The sequence below is a fragment of the Thermobia domestica genome, chromosome 11 (assembly GCF_964235325.1).
Source record: "Thermobia domestica chromosome 11, izTheDome1.hap1.1, whole genome shotgun sequence".
In the NCBI taxonomy this organism is placed as follows: Eukaryota; Metazoa; Arthropoda; class Insecta; order Zygentoma; family Lepismatidae; genus Thermobia; species Thermobia domestica.
The window spans coordinates 7650164-7673851 of record NC_137464.1 but is presented as its reverse complement, the minus strand read 5'-3'; the positions used below and the strand labels follow the sequence as shown (position 1 = coordinate 7673851).

At 34.9% G+C, this 23688-nt stretch overlaps 1 long non-coding RNA gene across 2 annotated transcripts in view; it reads right to left on the bottom strand.

Annotated features, from left to right (window-relative positions):
• Positions 1–23688, bottom strand: part of LOC145663858 (uncharacterized) — a 291254-nt gene that overhangs the window by 208325 nt on the left and 59241 nt on the right. The window lies entirely within an intron of this gene.

Below are 23688 nucleotides of genomic sequence, written 5' to 3'. Positions count from 1 at the left end.
ATTGGGGGGCCCGGACCCCTACGGATCAGCTCCCTTGTCGTTGAGGGACGCCATTCCTTATATATATGACGGGCTAACATGGTCATAGATGGCGGAAGCCCAGAAATCTAATTCCTAATTCTAACCCTGATTACCACCTATTCTTATATATAAAACATAACTTACTTGCCATTAACCTCCCTTATTTTTGAAGTAGTATCTAGTGCGTGTCTCTTTGCTTCACGAAATCCGGGGTTTGGTCTAGAGTTGGAGAGTATCCAGCGAAATAAATTTCGCTTTAAACTATTGATCACTCCTATACAGTCTAACTGCTGACAGAGGGCATAAATGAAGAAGAAAATGATAAGAATTTGTTTCATTTGTCATTCCAATTAAGGCCTAAATAAAAAGACTAAGAGATAGTAAATGTAAGAGAAGCCTTACATAATTTTTAACAAGAAGTTTTAAAGAGATGTTTGAAGTGTTGAATCTAGTCACTGGCGTATTTTGTTGGCTATAGGATCTACTGGCTATAGCCCTAGAATATCACAAAATAAAGTTATTATAATATAAACTAAATTATATTGATAATTTTATACTTTAGTATCTTCTTTCAGTAATACCAGTTTCTGAGAACAGTATGTATTTAGAAAGATCCACTAACTTCCTTGTACGCACTCTGTCTCGATAACTTAAGAGAACTTCGATATGACAACGCAGCAGAAACCACTCTCTAGCTACTACAGCAAGAATCATATCACCACATTTCTCTTCGCTTCACCCCCGCCCACAGCGTACGAAGGGGGCTGCCAGGCAACAGCAGTTGCCTCCAGAGAAACAGGTTTCTTGGGCGTGAATGAAGAGTAATGGAAAATTATACTAGTAATGAGAAGGCATTTTGGGTGTCTCTGGGAATTGTCTCGGAAAACTTAAGACTCGTTCCGTAGCGGTTTACATGATCCCAACGAAAATTTGGTGTTTTATAGTATTTTGCGATAGTTGGCATAGCTGTTATAAATAGGGTATACTTGTTTCATTATTTGCTTTTCGTTGCCAAGGCTCTTACAGACTGAGGCTAATTCGTATGATAGCGCGTATTGCAGCGTTCTTTATTACTCGGACAGCTTTTATTTACTCTGGTGAGTAGGGTTACCATTTATGCAAAGCAAAATGTACGGATACTTCATGGAGCAAATGAAGGTAGAAATGTATGATTTTTTCTTAGTAATACTAATAAGATAGTATGTCTTGCTAGAGAAGAGAAAATCATATTTATCTGCTTGATAAAATTAAAGTGTTGTAAGGTTTTGTTTTTTCTTATTTTGAAGATTGTATAATAACATGGAAACTAAACTCCAATAATAATAATAATAATAATAATAATAATAATAATAATAATAATAATAATAATAATAATAATAATAATAATAATAATAATAATAATAATAATAATGTACAGGTGCTATAAAGGTTAGTGGTAGCCCAAGCAGTATACACCACTCAATCCAGTTTAATATAATACATGGTGGGTGCAACCTCTGGTGCTTGGGGTCCTGGGTTCAATCCCAGTCCCCGCCAAGTGAACTTTGTGGTGGACAAACACCGTGTGCGTGGGTTTTCTCGGGATTCTCCCGTTTCCTCCCACTTTCTTCACTCAACCATTTCATTCATCACTCATCATCACCGTCTCCATTAGCCCAATCGGCATAATCGTGGGACGTAAAACTCAAAGATTTCATTTCATTTCATTTCATGGCTGTTGCATATAGTGATCGACATTATGTATGGTGCCATTACTACGTACGAACATCCTGAACATTCATGTTTTATCCTATTTGTATAGTTTACGAAAAATTTACAATCCTGTGGTATTTCCGTAACAATTTTTATAGAGGTAGTTGGTGAGTACTTCAAATTATATGCCCGTACCCTAAATTCCTGTTTTCAAATTTTTTTCCTTAGTTCTTTAATATTCTGAAACATGTATTTTTGGACAGAGCACATACAGTATTAGTTCCTAAGTGAAGTCCTGACCGACTACGGTAGGTCCCATAGTTTTGGAGCTATGGAACTTATGTGGATGTTCATTTTTTCATGTTTTCGGCAGACTGTAACTCCGAAAGGAAGCATTTGTGCACCCAAGTTGTTCTATACTTTTTGTCTTATCTTGGTGTGAGGAATCACCTCCCAAATGAATGTTGTCAGTGTTGTTTTAAAACACCCTATATATATATATATATATATATATATATATATATATATATATATATATATATATATATATATATATATATATATATATATATATATATCCAGGGGCGAATCCAGGATATGATCAAGGGAGGGGCTAAACCATAATTTGCAGCTTTATCCAGTGTAAAACAGGATTGAAGTCCATTTTATCCCGTGTATACCTGAGGGTCAAGGGGGGCTATAGCCCCTATAGCTCCCCCTTGGATCCGCCCTTGTATATATATTAAACGAGATTCGTTACGTCTCTGTTACTCGTGAAGATGTCAACGGATTGGTTCCATTACGTAACGAACTCGATCGATTTAATTCCAGTAAGAAAAACTGCTATCCTTGCATTATAGGCAGCCAACATTCCTTTGTTATAGTGCGGGTTGCATAGAAGCTAGTGAAAATTAGAAATTTTAAACGGGATATGGATAGCCACCACTACCCGTTAAGATATTGACAGATTTAGTCCATTAGCGAACTCTCCTGGCATCTATCTGTCCATTCCAAATAATAATAATCATAAATAAAGATAAAAATAATCGTTCAAGAGTTATTGTGTCGACCAACAAACGGACGTAGTTACAGGACAATCTTATTTGGCCATTAGATTGATCCTAATGAAGTTAAGGTATCTTCTCCTGCTGTGTTCTGCTTATATCACAACTAAATTCTCTTAGTGATAATCCTTCTTGCTAGTCTAGTGGCTAATGTGCTGCTATTGTGCTGTCAAAATGTCTTGAGCCGTAGCAAAAATGCGAACTAAAGCTCACACCCTCACACACCTACGCGTTAAGCCAATAAGGGTTTAGCTCTTGCTAAGCGAGAGAAAGTGAGTGGAGTTCCTTCAGCCGATAACAGCGCATGCAACAGAAGACTAAGGATCAAGTCATTGTGGTATATCTTTAGCAAAGGGCGTTCCGTGAATATGTTATGTTATGTAAGAATCCAGAATGGATTGACCTGAAGCATATGATAAAACGTATTGGGGAAGTTTCATTTCTACAGCAATAAAACTTAGATTCTCCTATGCAACAATGCAACAAAGTTAAGAAGAAACAGGAGGGGATTAAGAGGCATTATTTAACATGAACTATGAACACTTTTCGTTATGTGTCATTATGTATCCAGTTTTTGTTTTTAAAAAAATAACAATAATACTAATTTGATATGAAAAGGGCAGATATATTAATGCAGTTTAATTAATGGAAGTTTTATGTGCATCATTTAATAGTAATAATGGATTTCCTAACGGAATCTTCGATTAATAAACTATAACTTGAATATGCCTATGAGGCATAAAAGTATATATGGTTTACGTTGAAATATTATGTCATTTTGGAGCATTTTGGTTTGCCAAACACTCCTCCATACCCATATTTCTGTCAGTCCATGCGTCTGTCTGGGAGACACAAAAACTCAAAAACTACTCAATGGATTGCTATTAATTTTGGACAGGGTGGTAGAGGGTAAAAAATTAGGAACCGATTTCACTGATAGAGATAATATATACAAACCGGAAGTGGGAGAAATAAGACATTTCCGATTTCAAAGTTGTCACTATTGAGCAAAAAATAGTAATGGATAGTGAGATGTGGTTTCTTGTCATTGATTAACCCATTAGTGCACAGCGTCCGATAAATCGGACGTGTGCTTTTATTCATTTTTCGATGAAACTGTATGTTTTCAACCCTTTAATTCTTTGTAGTTCGTGATTCTACTATCTATTCTTCCTACGTTTTTAGTGGTTGACTCGATAACATTGATTGTCTGTAATTCATTTGTCGAAGACTAAAACATGGCGGCGAGGCAGTATGCTGTTTCACGTATCTCTTTACATTTTACATATAAATAAATATAAAGGTGATCATAAAGCTTTAAATTTTGTATAAAAATTAAAGTATAGATATCAACATTTATTACCAATTATATATTTAGTTATGATTTCCATTAGCACGAGATAAATGAGATGTAAATTTTAGGCGTCCGATTTATCGGACGTTGTGCACGAGGGACATTTTGCATTCACTACAAGCTGAATTTTTGACTAGGTAATACAAATTGTTTGCTTTGAATTTTGCTTGTATTGAGTCTATGGTTAATTTCAGAACCACTTTACATTAAATGCGTTGTAGTATTTCTTTTAATGAGTATCTACTATTACGTAGGAATAACGCAATTACTTCTAATTATTAAATGTTAATGTAATGTAATATACAGTGTAACTTCATTTGAACAACGATGCCCAACGAGTCGCTAATGCGGATTCTTTATACAAGCTGAAACCATATGTAGGCAACCTTTCGTCTTAGTACCAAAAACGTTGTGGTCTTGAGGAAATAATTTCAATTGACGAAACAATTTATAAGAGGAAAGCCCATTCGCTTAGGGTAGCAAAACTGGATCATTAGTACCAGTTCAGGTTATATGATGTGTTTCCAACGAATACAGGAAAAGAAAAAGAAAGAGATTATCAGTATGGACTGGATGGAAGTGTCGTATTATCTTTGCTAACTTCAGCAAGCATTCCACGTAATGCTAGGTATAAAATATTCTTTGGCAATTACTTTATTTTCATAGATATCATGAATCATTTGAGTAATATGGGTATTCGTGCACAAAGTACAATTCAGAAAGGACGAATCCGCAACCGCCCACTAAGGGACATCAAAGAAATGAAGAAAGTACCAGGAGTTGCATATGACTATCCTAGCAACGAAAAGGCCAACCTTGTTAGTTGAACGACAGCAATGGAGTTATGGTGGCAACGAGCTACGAAAAAAAAATCGTTTGGCTCAACAATTCGGTGGTCTCACTAAAAGATGTCAAGGATAAGCGTGGAGCAGCCTAACAATATAGCCAGCTACAATAAAGGAATTGAAGGAGTAGATTTACTAGATCAGTGTGGTATCGTACTGAACAAGAACAAGGAAGCGAAAATGCCAATATTTGCAGAGTTCCTACTTGTTTCAGTTGTGAATTCTTGGTTATTGGCAAATAAGCTTCAATCCAAGAAATACATTGTTTCACTTCTCAGTTTTAGAAGGCCCTTTCATTATTGACGAAATACGGAACAGTGTTTCGACAAGGAAAGTCAATAAACAAGGCCCTTCAAGATGAGCGCAATGATCGCTATGATCATTGGCCAATAGTAAGCAAACCTGAACGAAAATGTGCTTATAATAAATGCTGAGGAAAGTCTAAGTTCATAAGTGCCTTAGAGTAGTTCATCCTAAACATTTCCATGCGTATCATCAGTAAAATGATAATGTAATATAAGAATAAACAATGTATACGAATTGAGAACAATGCTGTAATATACAAACTGTAAATTGTATAAAAATTTTGTTGTATTTTTTCGTTTCTAATTATATATATATATATATATATATATATATATATATATATATATATATATATATATATATATATATATATATATATACAGTGGCGGATCCAAGGAGGGCTATAGGGGCTATAGCCCTCCCTTGACGCTCAGGTATACACTGGATAAAATGAGCTTCAATCGTGCTTTACACTGGATAAAACGGCAAGATATGGTTGAGCCCCTCCCTTGATCATAGAGCTCCTTCGTGGCCCCTGTATATATATATATATATATATATAATATTAATGCGTTCTTCGTTATTCAAAATTATGTATATTACCGTCTTTCGTTGTAAGAACATTTTAAGAAAATACAGAACCATTATAAAACGAGTCCTAACAATTTAAGTGAATATCGTGCACAGCGTGCGATTTATCGGACGTTACGTAACTACCCTATTATGACGTAACAAAAATATATATTGATCAAAATCTGTTCATAGCAATCCCCTGCATGAAAAACAATCAAATAATCTGAAATAACATAGCTGATAAACTTTGTGCACTAATGGGTTAAGCGTCCCAAGAATACAGTTTGAGAGACATCTGGCGAAAAACTTTTAAAACTTTTACGAGCTCCTCCGTGGCTAAGCGGTTAGCGTACGCGCCTTTGGCGCGGGAGACCCGGGTTCGATTCCCGGTGGGAGCTCATGTGGTTCGGATTCCACGTTAATCAGTAGGTCCATGTCTCATATAGCCTCGCTGCTGAACGGGACGATAAACTCAAAATCAACTCAATTAAAACTTTTACAGCAAAGAAACGTTATTTTTTGAAAGCTAGAATAATTAAACTTGAAGATAATAGTAAAAACAAAAACATTTGAGGCATGTATAAGGGTATCAACGAAGTAAGAAGGTCAATCAACATCGCGCTTATGTATTAAAGAAACCCGACGAAATAATTCTCACTGATACAGAGAACATGTTGAACACATGGAAAGATTTCTTTAACGATTTGCTTAACACACAACCAAAAACAACATTCGTGGAAAAAAGGGAAATTGCACACAGCAGAACCGTATATTCCAGAACCTAATCGAATAGAAATAGAAATCGCTATAAAGAAATTAAACAAACACAAATCTCCCAGTGTAAACGAAATACTGGCTGAGGTAATTTTAACTGGAGGGGAAAATTGTGGAAAAACATAATACAAACTCATTCTCCTTATCTGGAACAAGGAGGTATTGCCACAAGAGTTGAAAGAATCAATCATTGTTCCAATTCACAAGAAAGGCGACAAAACTGATTGTAATAATTATCGAGGTATTTCTCTTCTGTCAACATCCTATAATATTCTCTCCAACATTCTATTAGCAAGATTGACTCCATACTCAGATGAAATTATTGGAGACTATCAGTGCGGATTTAAGCGAAATCGTTCAACTATCGACCAGATATTCACCATTCGACAAATACTCGAGAAGAAATGTGAATACAATACCAGAGTATGAAAATCAAAGATAGCAACCAGCACCTAGAGTTGAATGGTATTCATTAGGTTATGCTAGTGACGTGAAGATATCAAAGGATGATACTAGAACAATAGAAATAAATGTAGAGGCCTTATTAAATGCTTGCCGGGACATGGGTTTAGAAGTAAATGCACAAAAAATTAAGTATATGGAATTTTGTCGGAATCGTAATACTGCAAGTTATGGATCCATTAAAATATCAAATAATACTTTTGATAAAGTGGATACTTTCAAATATCTAGGATCGATATTAACAGATGAAAACCATATTCACGAAGAAATTAAATGTCGACTAAAAGCAGGGAATTCGTGTTATTATTCAGTTTAAAATCTCTTGTCGTCGGGAATTTTGTCGAGGAATTTCAAGCTTAAATTTTTTTTTTTTTTTTTAATAATAATCATGCTTGTTGTTCTGAATGGTTGCGAAACATGGTCGCTTATTCTGAAAGAAAAACGTAGACTGAAAGTACCCACGGAGGATTAATTTTGTGCTCTTCTTTAAAAAAAAAATCAATAGATCCGAGATACTGTACATAATGAAAAGTTGAGTTGATTTTAGTTTAGCGTCCCTTTCAGCAGCGAGGCTATATGAGACGTGAACCTACTGATTAACGTGGAATCCGAACCACATGAGCTCCCGCCGGGAATCGAACCCGGGTCTCCCACGCCAAAGGCGCGTACGCTAACCGCTTAGCCACGAAGGAGCTCTTAATGAAAAGTGTTCATATCTCACGTTAAATAGAAACTCTTAAGCCAAGCTAGCTGTGTCCACTTGTGCTCTCTCTTAAGTTGAATAGTTGTTCAACATGTTCTATGTACACTTTGTAGTTGCCTATGAATGATACAACATTCACTCTGATTCTCATATTCCTCGTACAAATGTCTGAGCAAAAAGAACAGCTAGTAGGCTTGGATGCTACCTGTCAGAGACCACGTGTCGCAGCAATTTATTATGAAGATGTAAAATATTCTTTATCCCTGTCTCTCTCTCTCTCTCTTACAATTTTCTTTAATCTTTTCCGTCCAGGAGACTCCTGCCAACTGGTAGGTGGTGGGAGTAGAGTCAGAAACTACGAAATCGGGCTAAGATAGAATGAGGAGATTTATGTGGCAGAAAAGTTTCAGAAATTTCGTTGAAAATTCTCTCTGGCCCTGTTTTCTCTCTCTCTCTTATTTCAGAGCTTTGTACGTCATCTTTCTTTCAGAGCCTTTGGTCTGCTCGTGCCATCGCTTTAAAAGAAAAACTGCTTGTTTATCCTGTTAAACAAATATTTACTAATTCATATAGCCTAAACAACATTCCCTAGTTCACAAATTAGTTTGGTAAATTTTTAAATATTTCATTACTTAACTCTTTAACAGAAAGGTTAAAAGTTGCATATAGGGTGAAACAAAAAGGCAAATCTAAAGAGCTGGCTTTTCTTTACAGCATATACGACAAGAAGTTATTATAGAATGGTATGTTTTCTTCGTCAACAGTAACGTACGTGGTCCAGGGTTCGATACCTGCGGTGGAAAAAATTTCTGTAGCTTAAATTAAAAATGTCAATGTGAAATCATTTACCCTTCATTTGTAAGTTAATATACATTTCCTTAGATTCTGTTTTTTTCTTTTTTACAAATTTAGAGTAAATTTATAAGAAAATGTGATATTTTTATTGATAAAGACAGTGGCGGCCGGTGGATTGTGGTTTCGGGTGTTGCAGTACGAACGATCGGAGACAGAATATATAAAGTGGACTCATTGACTAATCAGCATAAATTTAGATGCAAATGCTATGTGACATGTTAAATTAAATAAAATTCTGTTTTTAAAAAATAAAAAATGTAGAACATTTTATCCGATTAATCACCTTATTTAATTAGTAAGTGCATTCTTTTCTTTTTGATTGGAACAAATCTGCCTAATACATGCTGGTTGAACTCTAGTATTCTTATTGTCAGGTCTTTTTCGATGGAAAGCATAACCAATGGTGATAATCTTTCTTGGGACATTCAATTTCTTGAAAGTGTCAATTCTTTTTGATGTGAAAAAAAAAACTTTTCTTCTTTTACTGAAGCCATAGGTACAGTTAATATTAATTTCAAAAGCTTTGTAGATTCACTAAATACTTTTTCTAGATTATTGTGAACAATTCATTCTAGCAAACTCAGTCCCTGACAATGATCCGAATTCCTCTTCAGTGTAGACTGAAGAAAGTTCGTAGCAGAGATTAATGTTATAAAAATGTACATTGAACACGCTTTATTCAAAATTTATCTAGGAAAATTTAAAATAAATTGTGGAAATGTATCTAGTGCAAACAACATTACTACCATGAGATGTCCTGTAAATTTAAACTTTTTTTTTTCGAACACTCTCCTGAATTGCACTTTGCTTGTTTTGTCTGACTTAATTGTAAGTTTTTCCTCAGTTGAAAGCTGGGCAATTTTTTTGTAAGTTATTTACAGAAGTCATGATATGCAATTCATTCAGAATTTGTAGGTTATGTACAGAATTAAAACACACACAATAAAATTAGATCTAATAACTAATAACCAAAACAGCTGATACAAAAGAGATACTGGTATATGAATTGCGAATGTCACATATTCATACATAGGGCTGTCAACTGGTCGGATTTTCATTGGCCTGGGCGGAAAAATTGCTGTTATTTTGATTAAAGCCGGTGACGGGTACAAACTTCTCACCAACCAATTTAGAATCTTTTTTTTTTTTTTCATATTTGTATCTAGTTCGAAGTATAGATATTGAAAAGTAGCTGTCATTCTGTAAACTCAAAACTGTTACCTTTCACCATCTACCAATGATTAATATATTTTGTTCACCTGTTTAGAAAATTTTAGAGATATGACAGGGACTGTATCAGGGAAAATTTGAAATTTGCTTTCAAGGAATTTTATACATTTATTAAGAGTGGAAAAGGACTTCTTAAAGCAATTTCCTATAGTTGAAGTAGAGACTATATGTTTAAAGAGTGAATTTCATTTTCCAAATCCAAAATTGTCACGTAAAGATTATTATACTCTTGTTCATCTGTTTCGATAATTTTAAAGAAATGGTAGTTACTGGTAAATACAATAAACTGATCAATGCCGATTGATCAATTTCAGTTTCTCATTTATAGCACAATGTATCTATTAAGCTTATTAGTGAATGTTCTAAGGACATACAAAATATATGTGTTAATGCACTTTTGTTCACGATAGTACATTTCCTTTCCATGGATAGGTCCGAACAGAGATACTTCACGCTGAGAAATATATCATAGAGAATTTTGAGGAAGTACTTTTTTTTTATTGTACAGAGTTGGCAACCCTATCCATATATCAACACACACACACACACACATGTGCGTAAAAGAAAAAAACTACATTCCAAATCATCCGTTTTTGTTGTTACGCAATGCACGATGAACACAATATACTTCCACATGATGCGAAACAATGTTTATGAATGTCATACGTTCTGGAAAGCAACGTTGAAATCCGCCAGATATAGGAACAACATGTTAGCTGGGAGGGGTCCAAAGTATTTGAGGAAGGTCCAATACGTCTACGTAATAACGAACCTGTCTTATACTGTACCCGAAAAGATAAGTAATTCTTCATTACTGTCACCTATATTTTTAGAAAAAATGATAGAACGATTATTTCTATAAGAAAAGAAAAGAGTACATGATGAGGCTTAAAATAAAATATTTAGCGTACATCAATCATTTCTCTGTTAAACAAGTATAGTTCGTTAAGAAAGTCTACAAATGTTAGTCAAGTTTCGAAATTTTGGGGAGGTCCTGACCCGTTGCACCCCCTCGTGGCTACGCCTCTGAGCATTGCTAACTAGTCCCAAATTCGTTCCGCACCATACAGTTTTATCAAGAGTATAAAATATACTTATTTTATAAAAGATATGTATATACTAAAATACTATCCACAGAGGGAAGGGGGGGGGAGATTCTGTATATTGACTTATTAATATTTGGTTCACAAATTACTGTAGAAGAAACCTTTATTATCTATATAAGCTAAGACTTAACTTGTAAATGCGGATCTACTTTCATTTGATTTGTGCTCTACTACATATTTTCTTTCTTATTTTGCAATTCTGCTATCCCTTTTTTTAATTGTCATTATATTGATTTGCTTCAGTATAAGTACCGTAATTTAAAAATATGAATGCATAAAAACAAATTCCATTTGTTAATTGCTAGTGAAATAAAATTCAGAAAGCTTATTTAGCGCGAAAAACCTTCTCATTCACTGCAAACCGTGCTGTGTTGCAGAAGCACTGCAACGACCAGTCCTTTTAACTTCTGAGATAGGGGAAAGGAGACTTAACATTCGCTCCAATTCCCGCGCTGAAGGAATCTGGTCGTTGTATGCTCGCTGCAACACAATATAAATTAGAGACTCTGTGACGGATTATTATTCACTTTTTAAAACGGATTAACGAAACGGACAGTTACAGAAGTAAAAAAAATATGTTATTTAAAGTATATATGGGAGTATTAGAAAGTATTTTTTCTGTTCTTTACTACTATTGCTAATAATATTTTTTCCTGAAATATTGGTCGTTGCGCAACGCTGCAACACTAACATTAACCGCCACTGGATAAAGATGTACTTTTACACCATTTCATGTTAGTAATTTTACTTTATAGGTGTAAATTAATTTACATAGAGGTATGGCAAACAGATTGTCACCGGTTTTTTTTTTTTTTTTTTTTTGTAAATTTACCTTTGAAATTTTTTACAGTGCAATGTGAGTACTTCTCTCTCATACAAACCCGAGTTGTAGGCCTGATCTTACTTTTAGCAATAGGGTCACCGTAGCTCAGTGGTAGCCGTTGTGTTGTAGTCAAGAAGTTAGAGACATTAGGCATCTCTTTGTCATCACTAGAGGTTCCAAGAAGGACGGTACGAGCGTACCTCCAGTTGTTTCATGGACAATATGAAAGCAGAATATAGTTTGTTTTTATTATTTATATTTTTTTTTGTTATCATTTAATGAAATACAATTTTGTATTATTATTATTTTATAAAAATAGTTTAATACATTTTCTACTTGAAAAGACACCCAGAGCAAGTTTTTTTGTAATAAAACTTATACATGTTTCGACTTATTAACCACTCCTTTAACCTATATTGAGTAGCATACTTTCATATCTAGCACTTCTATCTTTCTATTAAATTTCAGCTCGATCACCGGAGTACTTTTCCTGCAGCGAGGTAACATTCGTCATTCCCTGGGAAGGTTCTCCTTGTAGTCGAATCAATCATGTTATGCTATCAAGGGCGCCGATTTCTCTGTAAATTGGGGGGTGGGGGCATTTAGATGCAGACGGCATATATATGAGGAGTTTAAGATAAATTGCATTCAAATTATGACGAATATTGTATATTCACAAATACAATGAGGGGGGTCACATGAGCTTTGGGGGGGCTGGGTCCCCCTGACCCCCCCCCCAGCGTCGGCGCCCTTGTATGCTATAGTTATTGATGAAATAATTCATTCTAAAGGAGGGCACGGTGACTTAGTCGTATAGTACTTACCTCTAGTGTGTGGATACCTGGTTCGAATCCCGACCAAATAAGTTTGTGGTGGACAACATCGTGTCCATGGGTTTTCTCGGGATTCTTCCGTTCCTTTTACATTTTCATTTCACCACTTCTTCCATCATCATTCACTTGTCTTAACCATAGTCTTACTTAGCCTAAAGGGCAAAATCGTGTGATGTTAAATTTAGTGGTAATATTTCCTTTCTTTTTTCCTTAAGAAATACGAACAAAATGAGAAAAGGTGATTTAGGAAAATTTAGCTCTAAGAAAACTCACTCCCAAAAGTAAACTACAGTACAACCCCTCAAATCCGAACTAATTGGGGCTGAAGCCTGTTCGGATTTCGGGGGGTTCGGATTACCCGGGAATAATATTACGTACTTATTTCGTCACTGAATTGGCGGTAAAACAACGACTGAGATTAGACAGGGTGGGCCAGTGGTCGAAAGGGCAGTGACCTTGACTGGCGGGTGTACACTCATGTCCAAAATGATTGTCTCATATCTATAACTGTCTTCTTGTAAAAAATAATTAGATAATGATTTTGAATAAGCAATAAGTCTAAAAATGTTAAAACCTTAAAGAAAAACTAAATTTGTGTGATTAAATCTATTTTTTTTTTTCATTTTTCAGCTGTAGTTATTATTTTTTTTTCCTGAGAACGTGTTCGGATTTGCCGGGTTTCCTGATTTCCGGGGTTCGGATTTGAGGGGTTGTACTGTATTCCTTGTGAACTTTTCATAAGAAGTGACTTATATTACGGTTATGAATGAAAACATTTGTTTGTGATACGATTTTGAGCTTAGCGTCCCTTTCAGCAGCAAGGCCATATGAGACGTGGATCTGCACGTCTGAGACGTGGGATCCTACCCCCGTGAGCTTGCATAGGGAATTGAACCCGAGTCTCTCACGTCAAAGGCGCAAAAGCTACCCTTTTCCGCTATAAGGAAGCTCCAATTGTTTATGAATTACGAACAAAATCGCTTAAGTCATTTTTGAAATAATGTTCGAAAAACTCATCCCCAGGAATAAATCAACACTTGCAGATTTTTTTCAGGACGAGTGAGTGATGTCATATCAGGTTATTAATAAAATATTTTCTTTTGAAATATGGATAAAATTAGTTGACTCGCTTTTGAGAAAATCGTCCGAAAAGAACCCCTCCCCCAAGAATAAACTACACTTTTTCTTCAGTATGTAGAGTAATATAAGCGAGAACTATACCAATCTATGTATCGCTCAACTTAGTTTAAAAAAAATGATCTATCACTCATATAAGTGGCGCCACCTATGTACGCGTTATAGTTTATTTTTCTGACGATTTATTAACCACCCGTTTAACCTAGCACTAGCTGTATACTTCTAGACATGGCACTTCGTAACCTCCATCTGTGTACTAAATTTCAGCGCGATCTGCTGAATAAATTTTGCTGCAGCGAAATACTATTTATCATTATTCCCTGGGAAGATTCTCCTTGCAGTTGAATCAATAACATATTTAGCATTAATAACAAATTTATCGTAGAATTAATAACCGAACTAAACACGCTATTTTAGCATTAATAACAAATTTATCGTAGAATTAATAACCCAACTAAACACGCTATTTTAGCATTAATAACGAATTTAACACAGTATTAATAATAAGTTTAGCATTAATAACAAATTTATCATAGAATCAATAACCAACTAAACGCACAATTTTAGCATTAATAATGAATTTAACACAGTATTAATAATAAATTTAGCATTAATAACTAATTTATCGTAGAATTAATAACCAACTAAAGACACTATTTTAACATTAATATCGAATTTAACACGATATTAATATTAAATTTAGCATTCATAACAAAATTTATCGCAGAATTAATAAACAACTAAGCACATTATTTTAGCATTAATATAGAATTTAACATAGTATTAATAACATATTTAGCATTAATAACAAATTTATCGTAGAATGAATAATCAACTAAACACACTACTTTAGCATTAATAACGAATTTAATACCGTATTAATAATATATTTAGCATTAAAAACAAATTTATCGCAGAATTAATAAGCAACTAAGCACATTATTTAAGCATTAATAACCAATTTAACACAGTTTCAGTAACGAATTTAGCATTAATAACAAATTTATCACAGAATTAATTACCAATTTAGCACGGTATTAACAACAAATTTAGCACTATTAATCAATTTAGTATAGTATTAGTAAGCAATTTACAATACAAATAACTAATTTAGAAAGGTTTTGTCAAACAGAAGTATTCTTCATGTATATAAGTGGCTGATATTTGACCAGAGCTCGTCGCTGTCAGGATTATATAGTTCAACAAAAGTTCTTTCAGTTCATATTTTTGTTGTTGATGTTGGTGTTATGGGTTGAGGTGGGGAGAGCCACCTTCTCCCCTTCGTCCCTGCCTCTACTTCAACATTTCTTTGTTGTTGTTTAAACAAGAACAAGAGCAGAAGCAATGGACAAGGACTCCCAAACGGCGTCGAACGTGAAAGAACATATAGAAAAGGCAGCTGGATGGAAAGTTGTCTGGGTTTTCGCTTACACAGAGTATTTGCATTCACTTCTGCAAACTATAAAATTTGCACCACCAGAGAGTTCAGGATTTGTTTTTGTTTTTTTCTTTCTCGTTCCTCACTTCTGGTGGTCCTCTTGTGTTTTCCACCTTCTATTCGTAGGGTCTTTATAATTTTCTTGCTTTTTTTCTGTTTCTCTATTATCCTTTTATTTATCCAACACTGTCAGCCCACACACCACGCATATGAGCCTAATAATCTGTTATGAAAGTAAACGTTAGATATGTTATGCTTGATTGGTTCACAAGACACGAAGTGTCATCTCATCAAGCAGTTAATTTTTTCTTCTTATTATTATTACACGTTTAAGGTCTTCAAGATGTACTTTGTTATAAAGAATCTTCGAGCTACAATCGCTTACAAAGGAAAATAGTTTTGGAGCCCAATACAGGACTGAGTCTTAGAACGTAAAAAGAAAATAATTAAAAATATTCCTGTTATTGAACTCTGGTTGCAACCGAAGAAAGAAAACATAGACTCGTGCAGAATTTCAAAAGAAAATATGAATTATTTGCGTTTATTATTATTATTTTGCACGGAGAAAGGCATCCAATCATCTGCTTGCTTGATGTCTTTTAGGCTACGAAGGGGCACGGTGACTTAATAGTAGAGCGCTTACCTCTGGTACATGAGGTCCTTGGTTTAATTCCCGGCCAAGTAAGTTTGTAGTAAGCAACATGGTGCCCGCGAGTTTTCTCGGAGTGCTCCCGTTGTCTTTCACATTCCTATTTCACCATTATCATAACCTTGCCTTAATCATTGTCTCCCTTAACCTAAAAGACATAATTATGAGACGTTAAACTGAACGATTTCATTTCGTTTCATTCTAGATTACGAAACTGTACTATGCCATACTTGTCTGTGGGATTTCAGATAGACATATTCTGTATATTTTTCGTTCCACTTGTCTGTCGAAAGGCATTAAAGCAAAAGCAGTAAGACACCGTGACGTCGCCAGAGGGAACAAGGGGGCGAGCTACTCATGGATGACTACGCCTGCCTCTCTCCCAGACATGTTGTATTTTAATGTAGGCCAAAAATGAAATGAAATGAAATCTTTTAAGTTTTACGTCCCACACTTATGCCGGTTAGGCTAAAGGAAATGGTGATGATGAGAAATGAACTAAATGGTGGAATGAGGAAAGTGGAAAGAAACGAGAGAACCCTGAGAAAATCCACGAGCATGGTGTTTGTCCATCACAAAGTCCACACGGACCGAGCTAGGATCGAACCAGGGACCCCAAGCACCGGAGGTGAACACTCTACCACTGAGCCACTACGCCCCCCCTAATGTAGGCGAAGTTATAAAAAATATATTTTTCTGTACATGAAAAATTATCTACCCTGTAAAACTTTTTCCCTCTTCACCCCTCCCAACATACACACACACACACACACACACACACACACATACATATATATATATATACTAGCAGCGTTCACCCCGCTTCGCTGCGGTCACCCCGGAACGCAATAAACCTTGTTAATTAGATAATTTTTACTTTTTCGCTTTCAAGTGATATGATAAAAACCATCGCCTGTCATTTATGTTAACCCGCCGAGTGACACGGTCATGCGGGTTGCATATAAATACGTTTATTTTTACCTATGATGAACTAACAAAGGATTTGTACGTTATGGACACTTGAATGGTCAATTATCTCAAGACACTGGTAATTAAAAATTAAAGTGATATGATAAAAACCATCTAGGGTCCAAATCCTAATAACCCCCCAAAAATGAAAGAAATTGGTTCAGCCGTATTAGCGTGATGAGGGAACAAAGGATTTGTGCGTTCTCTTTTATATATATATATATATATATATATATATATATATATATATATATATATATATATATATATATATATATTTGGTCTAGGAATTAATTCGTGCGGGTGGACAAGAGATGGCGCAACGAACGGAGCGTCCCACAGTTCCGTGTATCCACACATGTGTTGCAAACCCCTGTCATCGCGTATCGTTCGTAGTATAGGGCAGTGGATTAAAGCGTCAACAACACCAGTTTGTAGTTAAGTGAACATGGCGCAATTTGTGCCTGATAAAGTGTTTTTGCGGGGTGTCCTGCTGAATTACTTTAACATGTAGAAAAGTGCGACTGAAAGTCATCGTATTTTGGTGGAAGTGTATGGTGACCATGCTCTAGCTGAGCGAACGTGTCAGAAGTGGTTTGCACGGTTTAGAAGTGGTGATTTCGGCTTGGCAGACCAAGAGCGAGCTGGACAGCCAAAAAAATTTCAAGACGAAGAATTGACAGCATTACTCGAGCAGGATTCGTGTCAAACGCAGGAACAACTTGCAGCAGCATTAGGCGTTGATCAAACAACAGTCTCCAAACGCTTGAAAGCCATGGGAATGATTCAAAAGATGTCACATTGGGTTCCACATGAATTGAAAGACAGAGACGTTGAAAGACGAAAAACCATTTGCGAATTGCTGCTTCAACGACAGAGCAGAAAGGGGTTTCTGCATCGAATTATTACGGGTGATGAGAAGTGGATCCATTACGAGAACCCTAAACGAAAAAAGGCCTGGGTGAAACCAGGTGAACCAGGTCCATCACAACCAAAACGAGATATTCACTGTGCAAAGGTTATGCTGTGCATATGGTGGGATATGAAAGGTGTGGTGTACTATGAGCTGCTGCAACCGGGTGAAACTATGAATGGAGAACGTTATCGATGACAATTAATGCGTTTGAAGCAAGCTCTGGCCAGAACACGACCAGAATGGGAGAACAGACATGATAAACTTATTGTTCAACATGATAACGCTCGCCCACATGTCGCAAAACCGGTCAAAACCTATTTAGAAAATGTCGGATGGGAAGTTTTACCCCACCCGCCGTATTCACCAGACGTTGCTCCTTCGGACTACTACTTGTTTGATTGCATGAACAACGATTTGATTGGACAGCGGTTTACTTCTTCAGAAGATATCGAAACATGGGTCTCTGACTGGATCGCTTCCAAGGATGAGGACTTCTTTCGCCACGGAATCCGTACATTGCCTGACAGATGGGCGAAAGTGGTGGCTAGCGATGGACAATATTTTTCTTAAGGTATTTATGTATTTTGTGTTTGTACTACAGCTTCAATGTGTGCGTACCAACCGCACGAATTAATTCCTAGACCAAATATATATACCTCCCACAAAATTAAAGCTGATGTCGTTACGGTTTGGAAATTCCTTCCGACCCGTCGATTATGCAATTTGTGTGGAACTATATCTGTCACTATAGGCTCTGCCAGGTGTTGATTGAGACCGTCACTATCATCGCATTCGCTGTACTGTCCTTTGGTGGCAGTACTCTTCAATATGCCATGATATCTGTCACTGATTCTTCTCTTTCGAGCATTATTCCTCTTCGCTGATGTTTCACCGTAGGTTTTGTAGGCCGTCATAACATTAGAGACTATTCCTTGCGGTACACACTCACCACTTTAAACATGCTTGTGCCAACTCTTACAATTTGTCTTCTTTGGCACTCAGAGACAACTTCTATTTTTCATCTGTCCACTTCAACACACACCTCCGTTCTACACTACCTGACATATTTCTCTCGGAAGAAAGAATATGAACTCTCCCCCAAAAGGAAGAGATATTTCTTTCTGTAAGTATTCTTTCGTCCAAAGTTATTGTTCAAATATACAATAAACTATTCATTTCCTCCTTGAATGTATCCTTCATCACTGTTGTTGTTTTCTCTAAATTTTGGAAATGTTATGAGTAGATGTTTACGCGAATCGGTCCGTATATAACATCCGTATCCGCAAGATCCATTTTCGCAGCTAATGAGATATTCAACATCTCTATCCTATTACAATGATGGTCTCTAAGCAGTGGTGGTATCCTAATTTTTTAACAACTAGTAACCTACACAGCCTCCTAATACAATGTGGTGTGACGAAATCAAGTAGCAATGCGAATATTTGGGAAACGAATTATCCAAAATAGATGTTTGTCAAAAAGTATCGGAAAGACCTTAATCCACCAATGAATCGACAAATTGTTGATAATGGTATGTATGCGTTCCCAATATAAATAATCCTCGCACGACTACAATCATGTGATTCCAGTTTTCATTCTTTGCATCTGAGCATTTGAAATTAGGGATGCGCACGAGACGAGTCAAGACAGGATTTTCCTAACAAAATTCGAGTCGAGACACGGCTCTTCCAATAGAGAAATATACATTTTTCGAGTCGAGCCATCACTTTTACGGCACATTTTCGAGTCGAGACAGCCACAAATCTTGTCTCGTGTGCATCCCTATTTGAAATTAAGAAATAAACGCTTATACCTTGTTCTGAGAGATCATATGTTTAACCCTGTAACCGTAAGAATTTCTAAATACAAAGATAGTGAAACTAAATTTTGCTGTTACTGGGTATAACAGGATAGAATTTACTGTTATGTCTGGGTATAACAAACGGTTCTGCGAACTCGAAATTTTAACAACCGGCTCTAGCGAACCGGTGCGAACCGGCTAAATAGTACCACTAAGTGTCTATAATTAGAATGAATTTTCTACTAGTGTCTAACGTAGAACGTAGAATATGTTTAACGTAGAAATCGTACATACTTTCTTGGAAGTTTTATGAATCCTATAGTATAACCAATAATATTCAACCTTAACATTATTTCTTTCTACTGTAATCAACTAAGTTAAATAAAAATGAGATAATATTTTATACTATCACCATTTATAAAATTAATGGAAACAACCATACGTAATTACTTACAGTACCTTCAAATACAGATTCCTGAAAAGAAAATCTGAAGTTATTTATACCGTATCTGGCACTGAGCGACTGGAACTGCCACTGAGCGACATAACACGGATGACAATGAAATATTCTATTGTTACTTATATATATATAACCCACTCCAGAAAATATCTGTAGCGTCCTTTCACTTTCTAAAAAAAAATTACAATAGGCAAAGATAGGCACGGAGGACGGCGTAACGTCATGCATCTCCCTATCTTTCCAGATCCACTTTTAGCCCTGTATATATATATATATCGTACGGAGATTCACTGCATGAAAAATAAAATGTAAATAATAAATGTACGAAATACCTAGGTAGAATAAAATGTATATAAATATGAATTTAAAGTAGAAATTAAAATAGTAAATATTTTTGAAAAGCATGTTTTCTTTTTTAAAAAAAATTACGCTAACCATCCTAAAAAATACATAATAATTCTGTTTTCAGTAAATTACTTTTTTAAGAAAAAAGTCTGTTTAAACATGACTAAAAATCTATTTAAGTATGACTAAAAGTCTATTTGAGCATGACTAAAAATCTATTCCAGCATGACTAAAAGAAAGCATCTGGAGCGCTCTCATATAGAATCAATTTATAATATAAAAATACGGGAGCGAAGCCCATGCTTTTCTCTTTCATCATGATAAAATAGATTTTTAGTCATGATTAAATAGATTTTAGTCATGCTTAAGCATATTTTTGATCATGCTTAAATAGATTTTTAGTCATGCTTAGCCTTTTAATCATGCATGAGTTGAATTTCTTTTAAAATTATAATTTTCTTGAAAACCGAATTTTTTTGTACTTTTAGTAGGCCTATGATTTTTTTTACTTCTTAGTACAATATATTTTAATTTTAAAAGAAAACGTATTTTCTAAATAGAAAAATATTGTGTTTTTTAATATCATTACTCAGAAAACATTCGCGTCTTTATTCAGAAAGCAAAGGTGAAATAAGAGATGATAGGTGGTCCTTGAGAAAAAAGAATAATCATCTCAAACTGCCTTAAAATCACATTAGTTCCTTGTGTATATTTTTCGGGTTTTGAAAGCAAATTCAGCAAAACACAATTTTGCTCTGGTGATTGTTTGTCTCAACCGGGTAATCGTACTTTAATATAAGAACGTCAATAATTAATAGTTTTTAGGAGAATGTCCTGAAAATTCTTGTCTTTTCACGAATATGAGCTCAAAAACTAAAAATATATACATATCCACACAAACCTCTACGTATGAGTAAATTATTATTTAAAATGTATCAGTTTTCAAGGAACTTAAAATGTTCGTTACTGTATTCTCTATAGCAGCGTGTATGTTATTTGCGAATTTTTCAATTTTGAGCTCCTCATTCGATAGAATATCAAAAACTATCTAAAAGAAGTGATGGAATTTTTCGCGTCACTCTTACCGTTCCTGAGATATTGTCCCAAAAAAGTTCGAATTTCGGGAGATTTAAGGAGCCATATCTCGAGAACTGCAAATCATAGAGAGATTATATTTTGACAATTTTTTCAATTTTGACCCCTCCATTTTGAGCATGTGTTTTCGTAAAACAACATATTGTAGAACGTTTTCTAAACAAAACACGTGGAAAAAATTGAGTACTCAAGGAAATTATAAATGTGTAGATATATTACCAGAATTGTTTAATGAGTATTATAATAACGTACATAGAACAATTGGTATAAAGCCTGTAGAAGTTAATAAGAAAAATTAATTATTTTTAAGTGTGTTCTGGCAATGCTCTTGGAGCATTCTCAACTGGTTATTCTTAAATTTACAAGAAAGAAAAATGAGAAATAGTCATCAGGCCAATTAAGTCATAATTTAACAGCCATTCGTATTGTCTTGTTAAGAAGGACTTGAAATACGCCTCTCATTGAGAAGTTGTGCGTTTTTTTTTTCATATAATGAAATTAAATTGAAAAAAAGAATAATTTCCTTTGTTCAGACAAGTCTTTTATTTTTATAATACCAAAATTCCCTGAGAAGTATCACAAAAGAAAGATAAGTTGCCAGAGTAGTTTACCCGTCACTTGCCTGCACTTTTTTTTTTTTAAGAATTGCCCACTTTTCCCGCGGCAGCCTGATAGCAAGGAGTCAATTTCTCACAGGGCTGTCATGAACGCATGAAATAGAATGAAATGTAAATAAAAATGTATTTAATCATGACTATAAAGTAGAAAATAAAATAAAATAAATGTTTTTGTAAGAAAAACTTTTTTCTTTTAAAAAATAAAACATCCTACTAAAAGTACATAATAATTTTGTCTAAAGTAAATTATTTTTCAAAATATCTATTTAGGCATACTTTATAAACGAGTCATAACCTTTGTTGTGCAATTAGGGTTAGAAAAAAAGGGGTTGTAAAAGAGAACATGGTACGGTAAATACATCTTCTCTATTATGTTAAATAGGGGTTGAAAAGGGTGTCCTAGTCTTATGTGTTCATAGTCTCTGCTATGTTAAATAGGGGTTGAAAGAAAGATATCATAGTCTTATGTGTTCGTAATCTCTACTGTATTAAAGGGGAGTTGAAAATAGGTGTCATAAAAGAAAGTGAGCTGCTATGTTAAATAGGGGTTAAGAAAGAATGCCTGTAACCCTTAATAAAATTTGCTGCTGGTAAAAAGGGGTTGAAAATGTGTTCGTAGTCTTTAATTTCTGCTATATTAAATGGGAGTTGGAATATGTGTTCCTAGTCTTCACTATGTTAAATAGGGGTTAAAAACAATGCTTGTAGCCTTTGTCATAGTCTTTTATAGTGTAAACTCTACTAGAGTTGTTAGAGTTGAAAAAAAGGTGGTCGTAAAACAGAACGAGTTCTACGGGATACTCATTTTGCCATACCCGGACGATACTCATGACACCGCATATCGTACCACCCTGAGAAATTGACTCCTTGCTATCAGACCGGCCTGGGGGAACGTGGACAACTCTTAAAAAAAAAAAAAAAAAAAAAAGTGCCTTCAAGTGACGGGTATACTATTGGCCAGATTTCTTTGAAAAAACAAAACTGTACGTAGCTAATTTAACATTTTTTGTAGAAAATTTTACAATCATCTACAAGCGAAATCTCAAAAGAAAGAGACACACACAGAGAGAGAATCATGTTTAGACAGAAAAGTGATTTATATGACGCATAGAAGTGTTTCAAATCTTGAATTGATTCATTTTTAAGTGTTTCGCGTGAATATGATGTGGTTTGTCATTCTTTTTACCAATGAATGCATTTTTTAAAAGGACAATTCATTTTTTTATATTCTTGTTTGTTTGTTACTGTTCATATCTATTTGTGCAGTTTCTTTCTTTCACCAACAGCTTTAATATCTCAAAGAAAGCACATCATTTTGTGCTATGCCTCGTTTCGATTGCACATCACAATATGTTCGGAAGGCATAATAATCTTTGGTTCTTTTTTTTAACAATGTGTGTTGTAACGATTTTATTTGTATTCTTGCAACTTGAGCAGTTGATGCTCACATGTTTTTCAGTCTTTGAAAATATTTATCTATTTTCATTATTCAAGTCAGTTTGGTAGCTTTTTGTTTACTTTTATGCCTTCATAGTTGATACATCTGAAGTTATGGTCTTGTATAAACAATTGAATGCGCTTTTCGTAATAACTTGATTTGTTATTGACTCGTTATTAATA